This window comes from Euprymna scolopes, chromosome 31, assembly GCF_053919585.1.
Source record: "Euprymna scolopes isolate OS-2025 chromosome 31, ASM5391958v1, whole genome shotgun sequence".
NCBI classification, from domain to species: domain Eukaryota; kingdom Metazoa; phylum Mollusca; class Cephalopoda; order Sepiida; family Sepiolidae; genus Euprymna; species Euprymna scolopes.
In genome coordinates this window covers 3,586,019-3,603,518 of record NC_136512.1, presented here as the reverse complement: position 1 = coordinate 3,603,518, position 17,500 = coordinate 3,586,019, and the positions used below count along the sequence as shown (strand labels likewise).

Below are 17,500 nucleotides of genomic sequence, written 5' to 3'. Positions count from 1 at the left end.
CCTTAACATTTATTGTTTTGGCTTCAAATTCAGTTATTAAGTTAGATCCATGTCCAATGGAACCTATATCTAAAATTTCAAGTGTTTAGACCAAAAATTGGCGGAGGAGTTTGGTAGAGTTCTCAAAGTCAACTCGTTGAACTTTGACCCCTTAATCGACAAATTTCTGGCTGAAAACCGATCACATCAATTTTTCCAAATCTCAGTACCCTGTATATCAAATTTCGAGTCTGTAGACTAAAAATTGACAGAGTTATTGCGTAGGGAAATGTACACACACAGATACACACAGACAGACACTTTCACTTTTATAGATAGATATTATATATATATATATATATATATATATATATATATATATATATATATATATACACTAGCATTTCAGCCCAGCGTTTTCCGGGTGTTTGGAGCAAAAAAAAAAGTGGTAGTAGGAAGGCAGTCTTGAACCCGTATCGCAAAGGAGGAAAAGAATGTGAAAAAAAACCTGACATCTTTGCTGTTACGATCACCGCCAAACCGGAAATGACGTACGTTTAAATTAAGGCTAGACAATCGAAAGGAGAGGATGAATTTCGAAAATATCGGCGAAAAAAAGCGCCACCGCCCCCCCCCCCCGTAGAAAAGTGCCCAGTTGAAGGTGAAGATATGAATGTTTTTAGCCAATTTTTCGATATTTGTCGTCTGAAAGGTCGAACTTCATTCATTGCATTGCGAGGACCGCTGCGAAGCAGGTAGGTTCTCTCTATCGTGTTAGAAAGCTACTAACACCCGAAAGTATCATGTACCTCTATTCGCCCATGTATGGAGCATTGTTGTCATATTTTGGCTGGTGCATCTGCTCCTAGTCTTTCGCTCCTAGACAATGTTCAAAAGAGAGTCGCCAACCTGATTGGTCCTGAACTGTCATCTAAGCTTCAGATTCTGTCCCATCGACGAAATGTTGCATCTCTCTGCCTGTTCTACAAGTACTTTAATGGGCAATGCCGCAACGAACTGCAACCACTTGTGCCCTCTCGACGTAAATACCACCGACAAACCCGACAAGCAGCTAAATTCCACCCCTTCACGGTAGAGATCCCTAGATGTAAGAGAGCCTTCTACTCCAGTAGTTTCTTATTCAGAGCCGCTAGACTTTGGAATTCCCTTCCGGGTCCCTGCTTCCCCAACTGTACTGGCATGCAGAAGTTCAAGTGTAATGTGAACCGACATCTGGCTGCCCAACTCCCTACATAGTACCCCTGTAGCTTATGTCCCTGATTGTAGCCCTCTACATCAAGATGGCAATGTGCCTTGTTTGGGGTGAATATGTAATAAAAAAAATATTTTTTTAATAAAATTTGGAATATAGATTTTTTGTCATATATATATATATATATATATATATATATATATATATATATACTTTTTTTTGTTTTTATATAAGCAGTGATATGTTGCTACACAGTCATGATCATGCTTCGCTCAGCTTATATTAAACACTCTTGTAGTAATCTCGTTAAAATTCATTGGTTACTTAACTTCTGGAAAACAATAACCCTTGAAAGCCAAATCACAACGCAATATTATGAAGGATAAACAATATTTATTTGTTTAAAATTAATACGTTTCGACTTCATCTCAAAGAAAAACTAAAAGAAAGAAAAAGTACAAAATTCTGAAGTGAGACCAGCAAGTTTTCTTGATGATAGATTCAAGATCGTGTTACTTTGACGCCTCACGTCAACCACGTCTCAGAGCCGACAAGGAGTTTTGTATGTCGCCTTTCTATCATTTTAGTGTTTTGTAAAATTGGCAGCAGCTGCTTGTCGACGACTTATAATGCGGATCGAAGAATATGGCCCCACTGCAATATGAAGGAGACCTTAGATTTTAAAGTGTTTTTCTTTTTATACTTATGCAGTGAACGACCTGCTTTTCTGTGAATCTTGCGTCGGCATATTCCGTCAGCTTACGCAAATCGCCAGAATATGGCGAAAAGCTTATCCAATACAGAAGACGACAATTAACAAATTGGAAGAAAGTATTAGTTTTAATCGTGAAAAATATTCAAATCATTGAAAAATAAATCAATTTTTGTAAATCCGTCATGATGAATCTAGCAAATTCTTTGCAAATTCTGCTACAGTCGCCGGATAAAAACAGTTTTTTTTTTAATTTTGCTAGGAATGAAAATTAAATTGCTCAACTCTCTACATAGTATCTCCCCCTGCAATCTGTGTCCCAGATAGTAGCTTCCTACATCAAAATGGTACTGTGCCTTGTCTAGGGTGAAAATGCAAAAAAAAAAAAAAAAAAAAAAAAAATTGAATGTCTTAATAGAATTCCAAATTGTGTTTTGGGAAAATGCAGTATTAATCTCTATCCTTACTATGATAGAAAAAGAACTTTGTCTGTGTACGTGATTTCGTTCCTTATGGACTCCGAAATCGCTGGATCGGTTTTTATTAAATTTCGCACAAATGCACTTTACATTTTACAGTGTTCTTAAATGGGTTTTGTATTGGAATATCTTCGATAAGTATCGATAATTATCGATAATCGAGATAATCTGATGCAAGAAGGAACAGGCGATTTTGACCAAAGTTAACACCTTTACACAACCTAACATCAAAAGCGCATTTGAGGAGTTTTATTACCACAAGGATTGAAGTATCACTGTGACTATTTAAACTACGAAAACAGATATATACTTCTCTCGCTTCTTGATATCTACAAAGGACTATATCACACCTTGGAATTACCGAGTCTGGTTTGTTTTGTTTTTCTATTTTCTCCTCTTCCTTTTTGCATACTATGACCACCATCATAACATGCAGTTTCAGTTTATATCATTTGCTAACTCGTTCCTTTATTTTGAACTGAAGAATCTTGCATTCTTTGAAAGTCTTCAGGATAAGGATATATTTAACCGTCTATATTCATTGGGGGTATTCTGTCGAAAAATAAATTATACATGTAAATTTTGGTTTACAGTTTTATTTTATCACTCTGTTATATATATATATATATATATATATATATATATATATATATATATATATATAGAGAGAGAGAGAGAGAGAGAGAGAGAGAGAGAGAGAGAGAGAAACAAAAAGGAACAAACCGAGTTGTGTGTTCGTCAACGTTTCGTCTTTATTTCGAGACTTCCTCTGGGTGAATTTCACCATCATCTTCGAAATAAAGACGAAACGTTGATGAACACATAACTCGGTTTGTTCCTTTTTATTTCTCTATTTTGTCGGGATACTATTTCCATTAGCCTCATCACATATATATATATATATATATATATATATATATATATATATATATATATATATATATATAATATGTTCTCGACTATTTTCAAAAATTGAGCTAACCAGCAAAAATAGATTTTTATCTATACTTATCTATTGCTAAATTTTTTTTCTCTGAGGAGAAGAACTTTTCTTTAAAACTCCATGGAATAAGTAACCTTTCAGCTTTATTTCGCATTCCTTGTTTTAAATAAAATATTTTAAATTCAATTCCACAATATCTTGACTATTTCTACTTCATATATATATACTAGCATTTCAGCCCGGCGTTGCCCGGGTGTTTGGAGGTATATGTTGAGCAAAAAAAAAAAGCGTTCAATTTTTTAACTTTGAGCTCTATTATGACCCCTTAACATTTATTGTTTTGGGCTCAAATTAAGTTATTAAGTTAGATCCATGTCCAATGAACCTATATCTAAAATTTCAAGTGTTTAGACCAAAAATTGTCGGAGGAGTTTGATAGAGTTCTCAAAGGTCAAATCGTTGAACTTTGACCCCTTAATCGCCAAATTTCTGGCCGAAAACCGATCACATCGATTTTCCCAAATCTTAGTACCCTGTATATCAAATTTCGAGTCTGTAGACTAAAGATTTACAGAGTTATTGCGTAGGGAAATGTACACACACGCACACACACACACACCTTCACTTTTATAGATATATCGATATTATCTATTATTTATGATAATGGTTCCCATATCGTATTAAATGCTATCCAACGATCATTGCTCAGCATACGTTTCTTTCAGTCGTCTTACTCTCTTCCGTTCTTTTCTGTCTATAATTTTTTATTTGTCCCATGAGGGAAGATGGTTTCGTTGGTTCCCTCCGCATGTGGTCAACCGCACCTGACATTTTAATCTCTCCGTGTGTTCAAGGTACACCTGAAGAAGTTCGGAGGTTACGTCAGCTGAAACGTTGTGAAAGTAACACTCCAGATGAGAACAGTAATTCGATGAATCCAAAATAATTCGAATAATCAATCTTCAGAAAAAAAAAATTCAGAAACGTTAATATTTCTACTGTGTTTTTTGGGTTTTTTTTACATAGGCTGCACTACTTATCAAGGCCAAGAGGCCACTCGAGGATAAGGGTTAAAGAGTGTGCAGTATAAATTGGAAAATATAGTAATCGTTAGTAATGGAAATTCGGTAAATTTGTTAACTTATATGGAACGGCTCATCAAAAACTTGTTTATGTTAGACTTGAAGACAACCATATTGTAGTCAGCTGGAAAGCAGGAAAACGGAAGAAAATTCCACAGGCGTGCAGTTCTAAGAAAGAAGCTTTGCTCAGGGAATCTACGTTTAGGTTTAGGCACAGATAAAGAGTGGGGGAAATTAGTGATAGTGTTTTCTGCTAAACGGGTGTTTCTTGTGAAAGTTTGGCGAGGGGTGACCATAGATTGAAGCTCAGCCGAGCACTTGCCATGAAAGTAAAAATCAAGGCAGGATAAGTCCTTTCTAGCAGCTCATGCCCAAATGTGGCAACAGTACTCCATCCTAGGACGTACCTGGCTCTTATATAGATAGAGAATTGCATCAGCAGTGAGATATCTACTTGATCGATAAAAGGATCCCACCATTTTTCCAGCAGCCTTGGCAACTGATTTAATGTATGTGTTCCATTTAAGATCTGAAGTAAAGGTAAATCCCAGAAGCTTGTCAAAACATGAGGCCTCCCCAAGACGAGAGCCATTCATTTCAATTGATGCCAGATGAGGATCAGAGCGTTGATGATGTAAAGATAAAAGCTTGTTTAAAGAATGACGACATATTGTAGGTATTTATCTCCCTTCCATCGCAGGAAGATGTGACACAAGGACAAAAAGTGGGGATTGAAAACATCATGCTAGAAAACATTTATTGTGTAATAATTTCAACGAAAAAAAATTTCAATAAGATAATAAACTAGCTGGACGCCCGACGTTGCCCGGTCGTACAATATGCTTAAACATGATATTTTAATTTATGCAAATTGCGTATGTATTATAGTAGAATCAATCATCTATTTATCATAATATATTGCGATGAATAATTTTCCCAGTGAACTAATTCACAAAAAAAATAAAATTAAATCCAATTTAAAAAAAATAATAATGATAATGTCGTTCATCAAATTCCGTCTCTGTTTGTTTACAATATCACGTCAGCTGATATTTGGGTTTGACGATGAATGTCCTGAAAAAGTTACTTCTGATTAATTTTTAGTATGCAAACGAAGAAATGATTTGCAGTGATTTTAAATGGTACCTCTTCTTTTATTGTAAATTGAATTCATTAATAAGAAATAAATTTAAATAAAATGATGAGATACACCCGGGCTTGAACTCAGGACCATACAATCTGTAGTTGAATACTCTACCACTGACCAATATCTCCAGTTGACAATGGTTCAGTTTTTTATAAGAAGAAATAATTTGCTGAGAATTGAATCTCTGTCGATTTGCTGAGAATTATTTCCCTTGGCCGGTGTAGTGTAAATTATTCCTCTGTAAAAATTCGTTTTTATCTATAAGAAGGATTTTTTCGATTTTCGATACATAGCAAATGAATTTCTGTACAAAACATATCTAAGAACACTGCCAGACATATAAATTACCTTTGTGTGAAATTTGCAAAAGATAAGGGTCAGCCGTTTCGGAACCTATGAGGAAAGAACTCACACACTCACACACACACACACACACACACACACACACACACACACACACACAAAGTGACTTTTATGTAATAGTAAATAATTTCAATGAAGAAAATTGAAATGCAATAAAAAATTTTAAAAAAATCAACCTTGTATGTGTGCGTATGTGTGTGTGTGCGCTTGCATGTGTATGTGCGTGTGTGCGCGCGCGTGTGTGTGTGCGTGTGTGTGCGAGTGCGTGTGCGTGTGTGCGTGTGCGCTTGTATGTGTATGTGCGTGTGCGCGTGCGCGTGTGTGTGTATGTGCGTGCGTGTGTGTGTGTGTGTGCGTGTGCGCCTGTATGTGTATGTGCGTGTGTGCACGTGTGTGTTTTCTCGACCTAGTTATTGTTCGTAGTTATTTTCTATGAATCAGGTGAACGTTTCATGCCCTTTGCCTGGAATCACTGTACAATTTATGCATTCTGCTCAACTTAATATTCATAACTTGATTAGACCATTGCATTCAAGCAGCCATAGACAGGCTCAGCCGTTGAGTCGCTTATTTGCTGATCTCCAGAGCAGAGGTTCAGCTCGGGTCAGGATTCGCTTCATGATTTCACGTATCTGTGCGACAGAAGTTACGCACAGAAAAACAGAGAAAAGAGAGAATATTGTGAGCAGAAGCCGAGGCTTCGAACTTGTTTCGGTCGCTAAGGCACCTGCCGCATATTTGATATCTAAAAAAGGGGATTCTTGGTAATTAATTTCAATGAAAACGTAACCATAGTATTAAATATTTAACGCTAAAAGCAAAAAGAGTGCCTTAGGCTTTGGTTTACCCGGTTTTATTAAGCAGACACTCGTTCCAGGGTATATATATATATATATATATATATATATATATATATATATATATATATATATATATATATATATATAAAAGTGAACGTGTCTGTCTGTCTGTCTGTCTGTCTGTGTACATTTCCCTACGCAATAACTCTGTCAATTTTTAGTCTATAGACTCGAAATTTGAAATACCGGGTACTGAGATTTGGGAAAATCGATGTGACGGGTGTCAGCCAGAAATTTGGCTGTTAAGGGGTCAAATTTCAACGATTTGACCTTTAAGAACTCTACCAAACTCCTCCGACAATTTTGGGTCTAGACACTTGAAATTTTAGATATAGGTTCCTTGAACCTGGATCTAATTTAATAAAGTGATTTGAGCCCGAAACTATAAATTTTAAGGGATCATAATAGGGGTCAAATTTTAAAAAAATTTACTCTTTTTTTTTTTTTTGCTCAGCATACACCTCCAAACACCCGGGAAACGCCGGGCTGAAATGCTAGTATATATATATATATATATATATATATATATATATATATATATATATATATATATATATATATAGTGTATTTAGGCAGCATGTTTTCATTCAGACAAGTATGGAAGTATTGTTGAATAACACGGGTTGTTTTTGCTTAATAAGCTTTTTTTTGTAATTTTTCAATTTTTCAAATTGTTGTTCTTATTTCTCGGTTGCAAAAAAGTTCATAGTCGTCTTCGTCCATCTGTTTTTTTTCAGTACTTTCAACCGAGTTTCATCAGTCGTCTTCAGTTTTTGATTATTGTTTGTTTAAAATTTGGATGCTTTTTATATGCTTCAGTTAAAATTATATTTAAATTTCTTGAACTAGTGAAGCGTCTTGTGTGTAAAAAAAATGTACGTTTTTTTAACGTGTTAAGAACGTGGCTAAAATAAATGTACAGTGGTTTTAAAGATGTGATTTACAAGATGGTATAGAATTTACGTTTTTTTAAATTTATTTTTTATAATCATTTATAACTTTACATGACATATATATATATATATATATATATATATATATATATATATATATATATATATATATATATATATATATATATATATATATATATATATTGGATGGGTACGTACGTAGGCACTTCAAAATGTTACTACTATTTTCAAAATGTACATTGTTTTTGGTGGTTTACTTTTTATATACAGCGCTTTCAGTATTTTTAATTTTTTAACGTCTGAATCCATATGGATAATTTTTGTGTTTTCAAATAAGCCCTTTCTAAATTGGGAATGTTAGTAGCCATGTTGTTTTAGGTGTTGGCAAATGCAGCTTGTATCAGAATAGTGCAGGGTCAATCGGCTGGACAATGTATTGGTCGTGTGTCCCATGTAGTTGTTAGTGTTGGAGGTGCATTCTCCTGAGGGACATTTGAATTGGTAGACTACATTGGTTTTATCGACTGATTTTTTTTTGTCCAGGAAATGTTTTTAATCATAAGGTTAGCAGTTGTTAATTTCTTGTTGTAGATGACAAATCGGACCTTATTATTATTCAATGGGCATATATATTGATGTATTATATTTTTTAGCCCTTTTTCATCTGATTTAAAGTTGTGGTGTACCTGGTTGCGATAGTATATATTGATGGGGTGGGGATTGTTAACGTGGTCATTATTAGTTTGGTCTACGTTTCTAATTGTTAGTTTCATTCGTTTATTTACTAAAAAATTGGGGAATTGGTTATTAATCAGGACCTGTTTGATATTCTTTAATTTGCTGTAGAATATTTTTTTAAGATCAATTTGGTTCGACTCCTGATCTAAAATGGAACAAGTACATCAGGTCTGTTGCCAAGGACGCTGGGAAAATGGTGGGATCCTTCTACCGCTCCAGAAGATATCTCACTACTGATGCAATTCTCTATCTGTATAAAAGCCAAGTACGTCCAAGGATGGAGTACTGCTGCCACATCTGGGCAGGAGCTGCTAAAAACAGCCTATCCTGTCTTGACAGAGTACAAAATAGACTTCGTGGTTTAGTGGGGGGATGCCCTTTTCTCTTCCCTGCAGCCTCTCTCCCACAGAATAGACGTTGCGAGCCTGTCTTTGTTTTATCGTTATTTCCATGGCAAGTGCTCGTCTGAGCTCCAATCTCTGGTCCCCCCCTCGCTAATCTTTCACGAGAAACACCCGTCTAGCTGTAACTACTGTCAATAATTTTTCCCACTCTTTATCTGTGCCTAAATCCAAACGTAGATTCCATGAGCAGAGCTTCTTTCTCAGAAGTGCACGACTGTGGAACTCTCTTCCGTTTGCCTGTTTCCCACCTGACTACAACTTGGATGTCTTCAAGTCCAACATAAACAAATTCCGCCCCCTTAAGTAAGAGACTCTATCAAATTTCCAATACTAATGATTACTACAATATATATATATTTAGTCAGTAGAGTTTAGTTTCCTAGAAGTACATCCAATGAAACAACATGAGTCTACCAAAGAGTGCTCAATGAGTGAACAGAGCAGGTATAAAAAAATAATTTCCAAAATAAAATCGACAGTATCGAAGGAGAGATATAAAAAATCACAGCATATCCTTGTTAAGGCGGATAAGACCAGAAACTTTTATAAATTAGACAAGCAGAAATATAATAACCTAGTTCAGAAGAATTTGAAAAGAGACTATCACAAGGTTTGTATAAATAAATTTTATATATATATACATATATGGGAAGAGTTAAAAGTTTAAGAGGAGATTTATCAGGATAATGCAAAGCTCAGCAAATTGCATTGGAGCCTGTATAGAAGAAATAGAATAAAAAATGATATAAAAATATATATTCATAATGGGAGGAAGTGATAAAACGAATGTGGGAGAAAAAGGGATAAATAAGGATCTGGCCTGAAATTGTTTACTTAATTGTTCAAACTAATTGGAGAAATCGATGAAACTTCTTGGATCAGTAAATATAGAACAGTTGAGGTAGCAGGGTCAGTTCACAGGGAAACGCCAAAGAAAAGATTAGAGGAAGTGTTGCAAATGGATTTGAGGGAAAAGGGCATAAATAAGAACTTGATGTAGAAATAGGTTCCTTGCTAAAAGCTGTCCAAAAACATACTAGCATGTAAAAAGACGTGAAATCGAATATTATGATTAAAGAATAGATGAGAAAAAGAGGGATGGATAAGTACCTGGGTAGAAGATGTAAAACAGTGATATAAGAGTAAGTTTGCCAAACGAAGGTCAAAGAAAACCTGAAACTGATACGGATGGGTTAGAGAGAAAGAAGGTTAAATGAATACTTGGGTAGAGATAGATTAGCTTGGGAGCCAATTGCTAAAATATAGTAATTTCGATGTGTAGTGATTCTTCAACATAGAAAAAAGTCAGCGGGACATTACTTAAAAAAGGGAACATTCGAAAAAAAACAGGGCAAAAAGAACATTATCTGTCAAGAAGTACTGAACAGAAGGGAGTAAATATAAGATTGTCTCTTACAATGTAATTTTATTATTTGTATTGAACTATGTAGCACAATATTACTTTCTGAATATTTATTAGTATTTATTAATACATCTCATTTGAGTTTATGTGGTGCCTTAAATAAGTTTCCATACGTGTTTTGTACAGGCATATAAAATTCTTGTACACTCTTAAAAATTCGGTATATTATGTGATGGCTGACCAATTTTTATGATTTCAGACTCAAATAAACAGCTACAGCAGGAATTGGAATACATCCTACTAAAGCCTAATTGTCACAACTGGTGAATTTCCAACAGTGCAATCTGCCCGTGAGGACACTTGAGAAGAACGATATGCCATAAATTTCTGCTTTAAACCTTTAAAAAAAAATGTCACAGAAACGTATGGAATGCTTCTGGCTGTTTTTGGACCCTCTTGCATGAATCGAGCATCAGTTTAAGGGATTCAAGGAAGGCAGGGAGTCTGTGAGGGATGATGAGAGGTGTCAGAGGAGTAAAGAAGGCAGAACACCAGAGTTGATTGGCCAAATAAAGAATTTCATGGATAAGGACCGTCATGTGTCTATAGAGATATAAGCGCACAGTTTGATGTCAGTGTGGGAACTGTACACACAATTATTTATGAGGAACCGAAGATGCAAAAGATTTGCATGAATGCAGCAGTCCACAACTCTATCCTTATCACAGACTATTTGATCAAGATGGACATCAAGACAGTTACTCACCCTCCATATACTGTGAGACCTTGCTTCCTGTGACTTTTGATTATTCTCTAAGCTCAAAGGAAACCTTAGAGGCTATTGGTATGAGACAATTGAGGAGATGAAAAAGGCTGTGATGAAGGTCGTTGACACGCTCACACAAGAGGACTTCCATGGTTCCTTCCAGAAGTTGTTGGAATGGTACAACAAGTGCATTGCAGCCGGAGGAGATTACTTCGAAAGGGACTAGAGTTTCATGTGTGAACTATCAATAAAAGTATCCATATGAAAAAAAAGTCTGGAAACTTATTGAAGGCAGCATGTAAAAGGGAATTTAAATCAAATATTATAACATTTTGCAAATCAGATCATAAACATAAAATACTATTTCATTCAATTCAGATGTGAAAATGAATGTATCGGATTGTGTCGATTCATAAAGTATTGGATTGGTTGATGATGATACCATGGAAGACCAGCAGAAATTTCAGATTAGAAGATGAAGATCAAACGCAAACAGAATTAATGATGACAAAAATAAGTGATACGAGCAATTGAAGATGCGGAAGATTTGCACAAATGCAACAGTCCACAACTCCATCCATATCACAGACTATTTGATCAAGATGGGCATCAAGACAGTTTCTCACCCTCCCTATACTTTAGACCTTGCTCCCTGTGACTTTTGGTTATTCCCTAAGCTCCAAGGAAGGCTGTCGTTATGAGACAGTTAAAGATATGAAAGAGGCTGTGATGAGGGTCATTGACACACTCACAAAAGAGAGCTTCCATGGGGCCTTCCAGAAGTTCTTAGAACGGTACAACCAGTGCATTGCAGCCAGAGGAGATTACTTCCAAGGAAATTAGAGTTTCATACATATACTATCAATAAAAGAGCCCATATGAAAAAAGTCTGGGAACTTATTGAAGGCAACTCATATATGAATGTATCGGATTGTGTCGATTCATAAAGTATTGGATTGGTTGATGATGATACCATGAAAGATCAACAGAAATTTCAGATTAGAAGATGAAGATCAAACGCAAACAGAATTAATGATGACAAAAATACGTGATTTGGCTGATAATTTGAAACTACGTTTTGACCTACTTATGCTATGATATTTCGAATGTGATACAGAAAACTTCTACACTATTTGAACGAGATTTCGGAAATCGTAAAACTGAATTTCACATGAAAATAATTGTATCTACATATTCCTCATATTTTTAAGATGATTATGTAAAAAAATTACGAAAATCGATAATGTAGGAAATTATTTATTAAAGAAAATAAAAAATAGAATTTGACGAAAACCATTGTAAGACAGGAGAGTTCAAAAGGAAACTAATTTTCCGTTTCGATTCAAACAAGATGGCGGCTATTTTTCACCTGCTAACACGGTTAAAGTGGGTTTTTTTTAATAATTCAGTAATACTCAGGTAATTTTGACTGCATAATTTGGAAGCTAACATTGTAACTTATTAGAATTGACAAAAATAATCAGTAGAAACCATTGTTTTTTATCTGAAAACTCCATTTATAGACCACAAAATCTCGTCCCAATAATGTAGAAGCGCCGAAAAAATCCGTCGCAGATTTTTTTTTTATCTATATTGCAATTTTTGCACCATTTTGAAAAAAAAAAGAAAGAAAAAAAGTGATCCTTGTAAGAGAAATTCTATTATATGCTAGGACTTTTACTCAGTCATAACTAATAGAACAAAAGCAAGCTATCTCCATGGATTAAATAAACGTTTGCAGATTCCCGAGTTCGACAAGATGCATGTGAAGAATGTCGGAAGTTACACCAACCGAAATGTAGTGAAAATAACACTCAAGATGAGAACAAGCATTCAAATAATCCAAATAATATGAACAACTGATCTTGTGTCTAATTCTTATAAACTTTGTACACACATCGAAAGTGAGGGCGGTAGCTTATATATGCATACATACATATATATACACATATATCGTGGCTTCCTTCAGTTTCACAGGCTATGGATATCCACTGTAACCACATCTCTCCTAAGTCAACATTGTTGCATACCAGAATATGCCATATATATATATATATATATATATATATATATATATATATACTATCAAAAGTAGCCGTCGTTGACTGGGTTCAAAAACAGCCTACAGAGAATCGACTTTGATTTATGAAAGTATGATAGGTTATGAAAAGGAAGGGTTGTAAAGAGATAGCTTCGAATTTGGAGGTATCAAAACCAAAGCAAAATATGATGAAAGTAAAAATAAAATAGATAAACCCCATAATTTATTATACCATACCTGTTCACACTGAAGCACTTATCACAATATTCTGTGAATCTATATTAAAAAACCTTGTTAAATTTTGTGGCATATTTCCATTCTATGGAGGTCAGGCGCGAACGAACACCCTATAATTTTATTATACCATATTTTTTCAAACTGAAACATAATTATCAAAATTTACTTACGCAGATAGATATGAAAACTCTTTATTAAAGTTTGTGCCTATTTCCATTCTAATTCTGCCCTCGCAAGAAGGCGCATAAATTTATATCATAGTCTGCTTCTTCCTTATTTAGTTTGTACGTTACACTTTGAACAAAAAAAAAAACTCAAGCAAATACAACTTTTAAAGGCTAAACGATTCAAAAAAAAAAAGCCAATTTAGCAACACTAGACGAAAATACGAGAGTAACCCCCTTTGATGTAGCCTTGTTTTCGAATATCATTATAATAATAATATATAGTTTTATAACAGGGCTGGGTGTATATAAACGTGTGATGTATATAAACGTGTAATATATATATATATATATATATATATATATATATATATATATAAATTAATTTAAAGGAGATTAGAATAATAGTCTAAAGAGCTAAGTGTATTTCAATGTAATAGTGAAATTACTAGTTTAATTAAAATACAGGAAATGCTCGTTGTAATTTAGATATATAATAAGCTCGATAGTTAAATGTCCTAGAGCTAATTCAATATTAAGTAATGTGATTTATAATTTAAAAGTTTTAAAATTTTTTAAATTTAACAATCAAAATTTAATTAAATTAAAAATCAGTTTCATAAGAAGGAACAACAACAAAGTCAATTATCTGTTGTTGTTCCTTCTTATGAAACTGATTTTTAATTTAATTAAATTTTGATTGTTAAATTTAAAAAATTTTAAAACTTTTAAATTATAAATCACATTACTTAATATATATATATATATATATATATATATATATATATATATATATATATATATATATACTGTGTGAACGTCTTGTGTTTAAAACGTTCTTATGGTTGTACCTATGTGTGAGTGTTTCAATTAACTCTATTCGCATCATTAAAAACAAACGTAAGCGGGATGGTCTTCTACAACAACGAATAAACATTTTGTCTTCTTGGTCCAGCCAAAGGAAAAACATACCTTTTTCATAGGGACAAATAGGTCTCTTACTTTTCTGATCTGTTTCTGGCACTCCTGAAACAAATGTCTTCCTTCAAAGGAACGTCAAATACAAAGTTCATTTTATATAAACTTTATTCTCGACTTCCCATCGAAGCTGCAAGGCGTTGTAAGTTGTATATCATGCTAAGACATTTCTCCCAGGATCCAAACGTGGAGACGATATCTTCCGTGCTAACTAGTTCAATTCTCCCACCTAACTCTAACTCTAACTAAACTCTTGTGCATTTCTAAACAATCTCATTACGTCATCAATTCACGTAACCAAAGAAATAAATCAGCTGATCCATCCTTGTCGCGTATTTTGTTTATCTAGCTAACATTTCTGTTTGTTCTAACATTCCCACCTTAACATCCCCGAAACATTTCTAGCATAAATATTTTATCTTTAAAATACCTTATTCGTCTTGTTACATATTTTCTAACATTCTATTTTCGAAACATCAACAACGATCATAATAATAATAATTGTCTCTTTCAACATGATTTATTATTTTTATTGAACTATGTAGCACAATATTATTTTCTGAGTATTAATTTATCTCATTTGGGCCAGTTCCATATTTTACACACTGGTTTTCGTCAGGTCACTAAAGTTAAGCAACGTTAAGCCTGGTTAATACCAGATGGGTGACCATTTGAGAATTCTAGGTGCTATATGTGCTCTCCGCTTATCTCGGCATTTGTTTCCAGTCGTCCTGTACATACACTTCACTTGCCACTGGTATTTAACAATGTCGACTCAGGAGATCTGGTTGGAGATTGTGTACCTCCTACCACAAAAATTTACATGCAGACACCACTTTGTGAGTATCCATAGTCTGTCAAAGACTGAAGAAGTCTGTGTGTCTACATTTGAAATTATGAGTGTGACCTCCCTTTGATGTAGATTCGTTTTCGAATATCATTTTAATGATAATAATAGATGATCATTGTTGTGATAGAATGTGAAAGGAACTGAAGAAAAAATGAGTGAAATATTATGTAAAAAAAAAGGAAACATTAAAAAAAAAAGAAAATAAAAAAAGCACATTGTCTGCCAAGAGGTACTGAACTAAAGGAGTAAATTAAAGATTGTCTCTAACAAGGTGATTTTAATATTTGTATTGAACTATGTAGCACAATATTACTTTCTGATTATTTATTAATACTTATTAATTTATTTCATTTGAGTCAGTTCTACATTTGAAATACATTGGACACTATTTTCATAGAAATATTACTAAAATTATATTTGTTGTGTGTTATTAGTTTTTCTGTTCAAAAAATTATTTTTTTGCGGCATGCAGAAAAAGATCAGCTTTATCAAAACATATTTGTTGATTAAATATTTTTCTCATTCTGTGGAATTTCCACAGGTCCTGCTATTAAAACAATTAATATAGTTTATATGATTATTCTTTAATTTCCAAAACAAATTTTTAGATAATTTTCATTATTAAGTCAACTATTCTCACCTTTGTTTTTATTGTAAACTTTGTTTTTTTTTTTTTGAGATGTCACCACTTATCAAGATCGCAAGGCCACTCGAGGATAAGGGTTAAATGAGTATTAAGTGGTCGGTAAGACAACATCATCATGATTGGCAATGATGTTTCTGATATGGGTAGAATTTAATTATTTAAGAGAGCCTCTCAACAATAATTTATTTACATTGGACTTGACAACGACCATGTTGTAGTCAGTTGGAAAGCAACCCACAGTAATGTTCCACAGACGGACAGTTCTAGGAAAGACACTTTGTTTATAGAAATTTTGTTTGATTTCTAATAGAGAGAGAAAGGGAAACTATTGACAGTGGTTGTAGCCAGACGAGTTTTTCTTGTAGATGTCTTACAAGGGAGGCATATGAAAATGGCGATAGTGTAGAGAGAGACGTCTATTCTGTGAACAGTTGTTATTGTACAGTATTGGATGCGGTATTAATCCGTTCCGGGGTTGGGATCGTAAGCAAAATTTTATACAGTGCATATTAAAAATTAGTAACACAATACAGTACACTATTAAATACACATGTATAAAATCAAATAACATCTGTGTATATAAAAGGCAAAATGGCCGCACGTGTTTTTGTATGTCCAAGAAAGGTTTTTTTCGCCAGGTTTCTCGACGAGGTTACATTTATTTAAAAGTTTCCTTATACTTCCTTGATTATAATATGTAAGATTTGCAAACAGGCCTTGTCTCTATTTCTCATTCTGTGGAATTTCCAGAGGTCCTGCTAGTAATGATAATTCTGGAAGAAATGTTCTTTTTTCTCTGAAGTTTATAAACACTTGATAGTGAGTGACTAAAATAACACCAACCTTTTGATGAAAAGCTGTGTCTTATAATAATAATTATTTGTGCATTAGGCAAAATGCCAGAAAAGCTTTGCTGCTTGCCAGACCAATAATATCAACTACGAGATCAACACTCTATAGAAAACAATATTGTTGAGACGAGTTCACATCCTAAGAAAGGTAATTTCATCACAGACTTGATGGAGAGATAATCTACAAAATTATTTTTTTTGGAGATCACAATTGTTGATTTGTATTATTTAAATTCTTCAGAATACTGTTCTCATCTGTCAGACTCAAGAATCTGCACCAAATTTCAAATTTGAATCGTTGGGTTTGTTTTACTGTACACATAGATTCGAAAAAGTTGTCAAAAAACAAATATAGAACAAATAAATGTTATCAAAGGCAAGATAAGTTACTTTTCTACCTAACTGGATATATTTTTTGTGTTTTTATTCAGTGTAACATGTTTATTCAGCTCGAAAAACATGCAGTGTTTACCGATGTATTAGAAAATTCAAAATGGCGGCCGACTCTCTCTTGGAAAGGGTAAGTTTGGGAAAAGGTATTATAAATAATAAACTAGACAAAATACTGTTAGAAATTCGCTCAATATATGTTACCGTGACATAAGTTGACATATATTCGGTTGATTTTTAATAGTATTTGGTCTAGTTTATTATTTATAACATCTTTTCCCAAACTTACCCTTTCCGAGAGAGAGTCGGCCGCCATTTTGAATTTTCCAATACATTGGTAAACAATGCATGTTTTTTGAGCTGAATAAACATGTTACATT

The 17,500-nt window shown here is 33.8% G+C and overlaps 1 protein-coding gene across 1 annotated transcript in view; it reads right to left on the bottom strand.

The window, feature by feature from the left end:
• Window positions 1-17,500, bottom strand: part of LOC145255597 (galactose mutarotase-like) — a 2,088,268-nt gene that overhangs the window by 1,603,853 nt on the left and 466,915 nt on the right. The gene's annotated exons all lie outside the window — the stretch shown is intronic.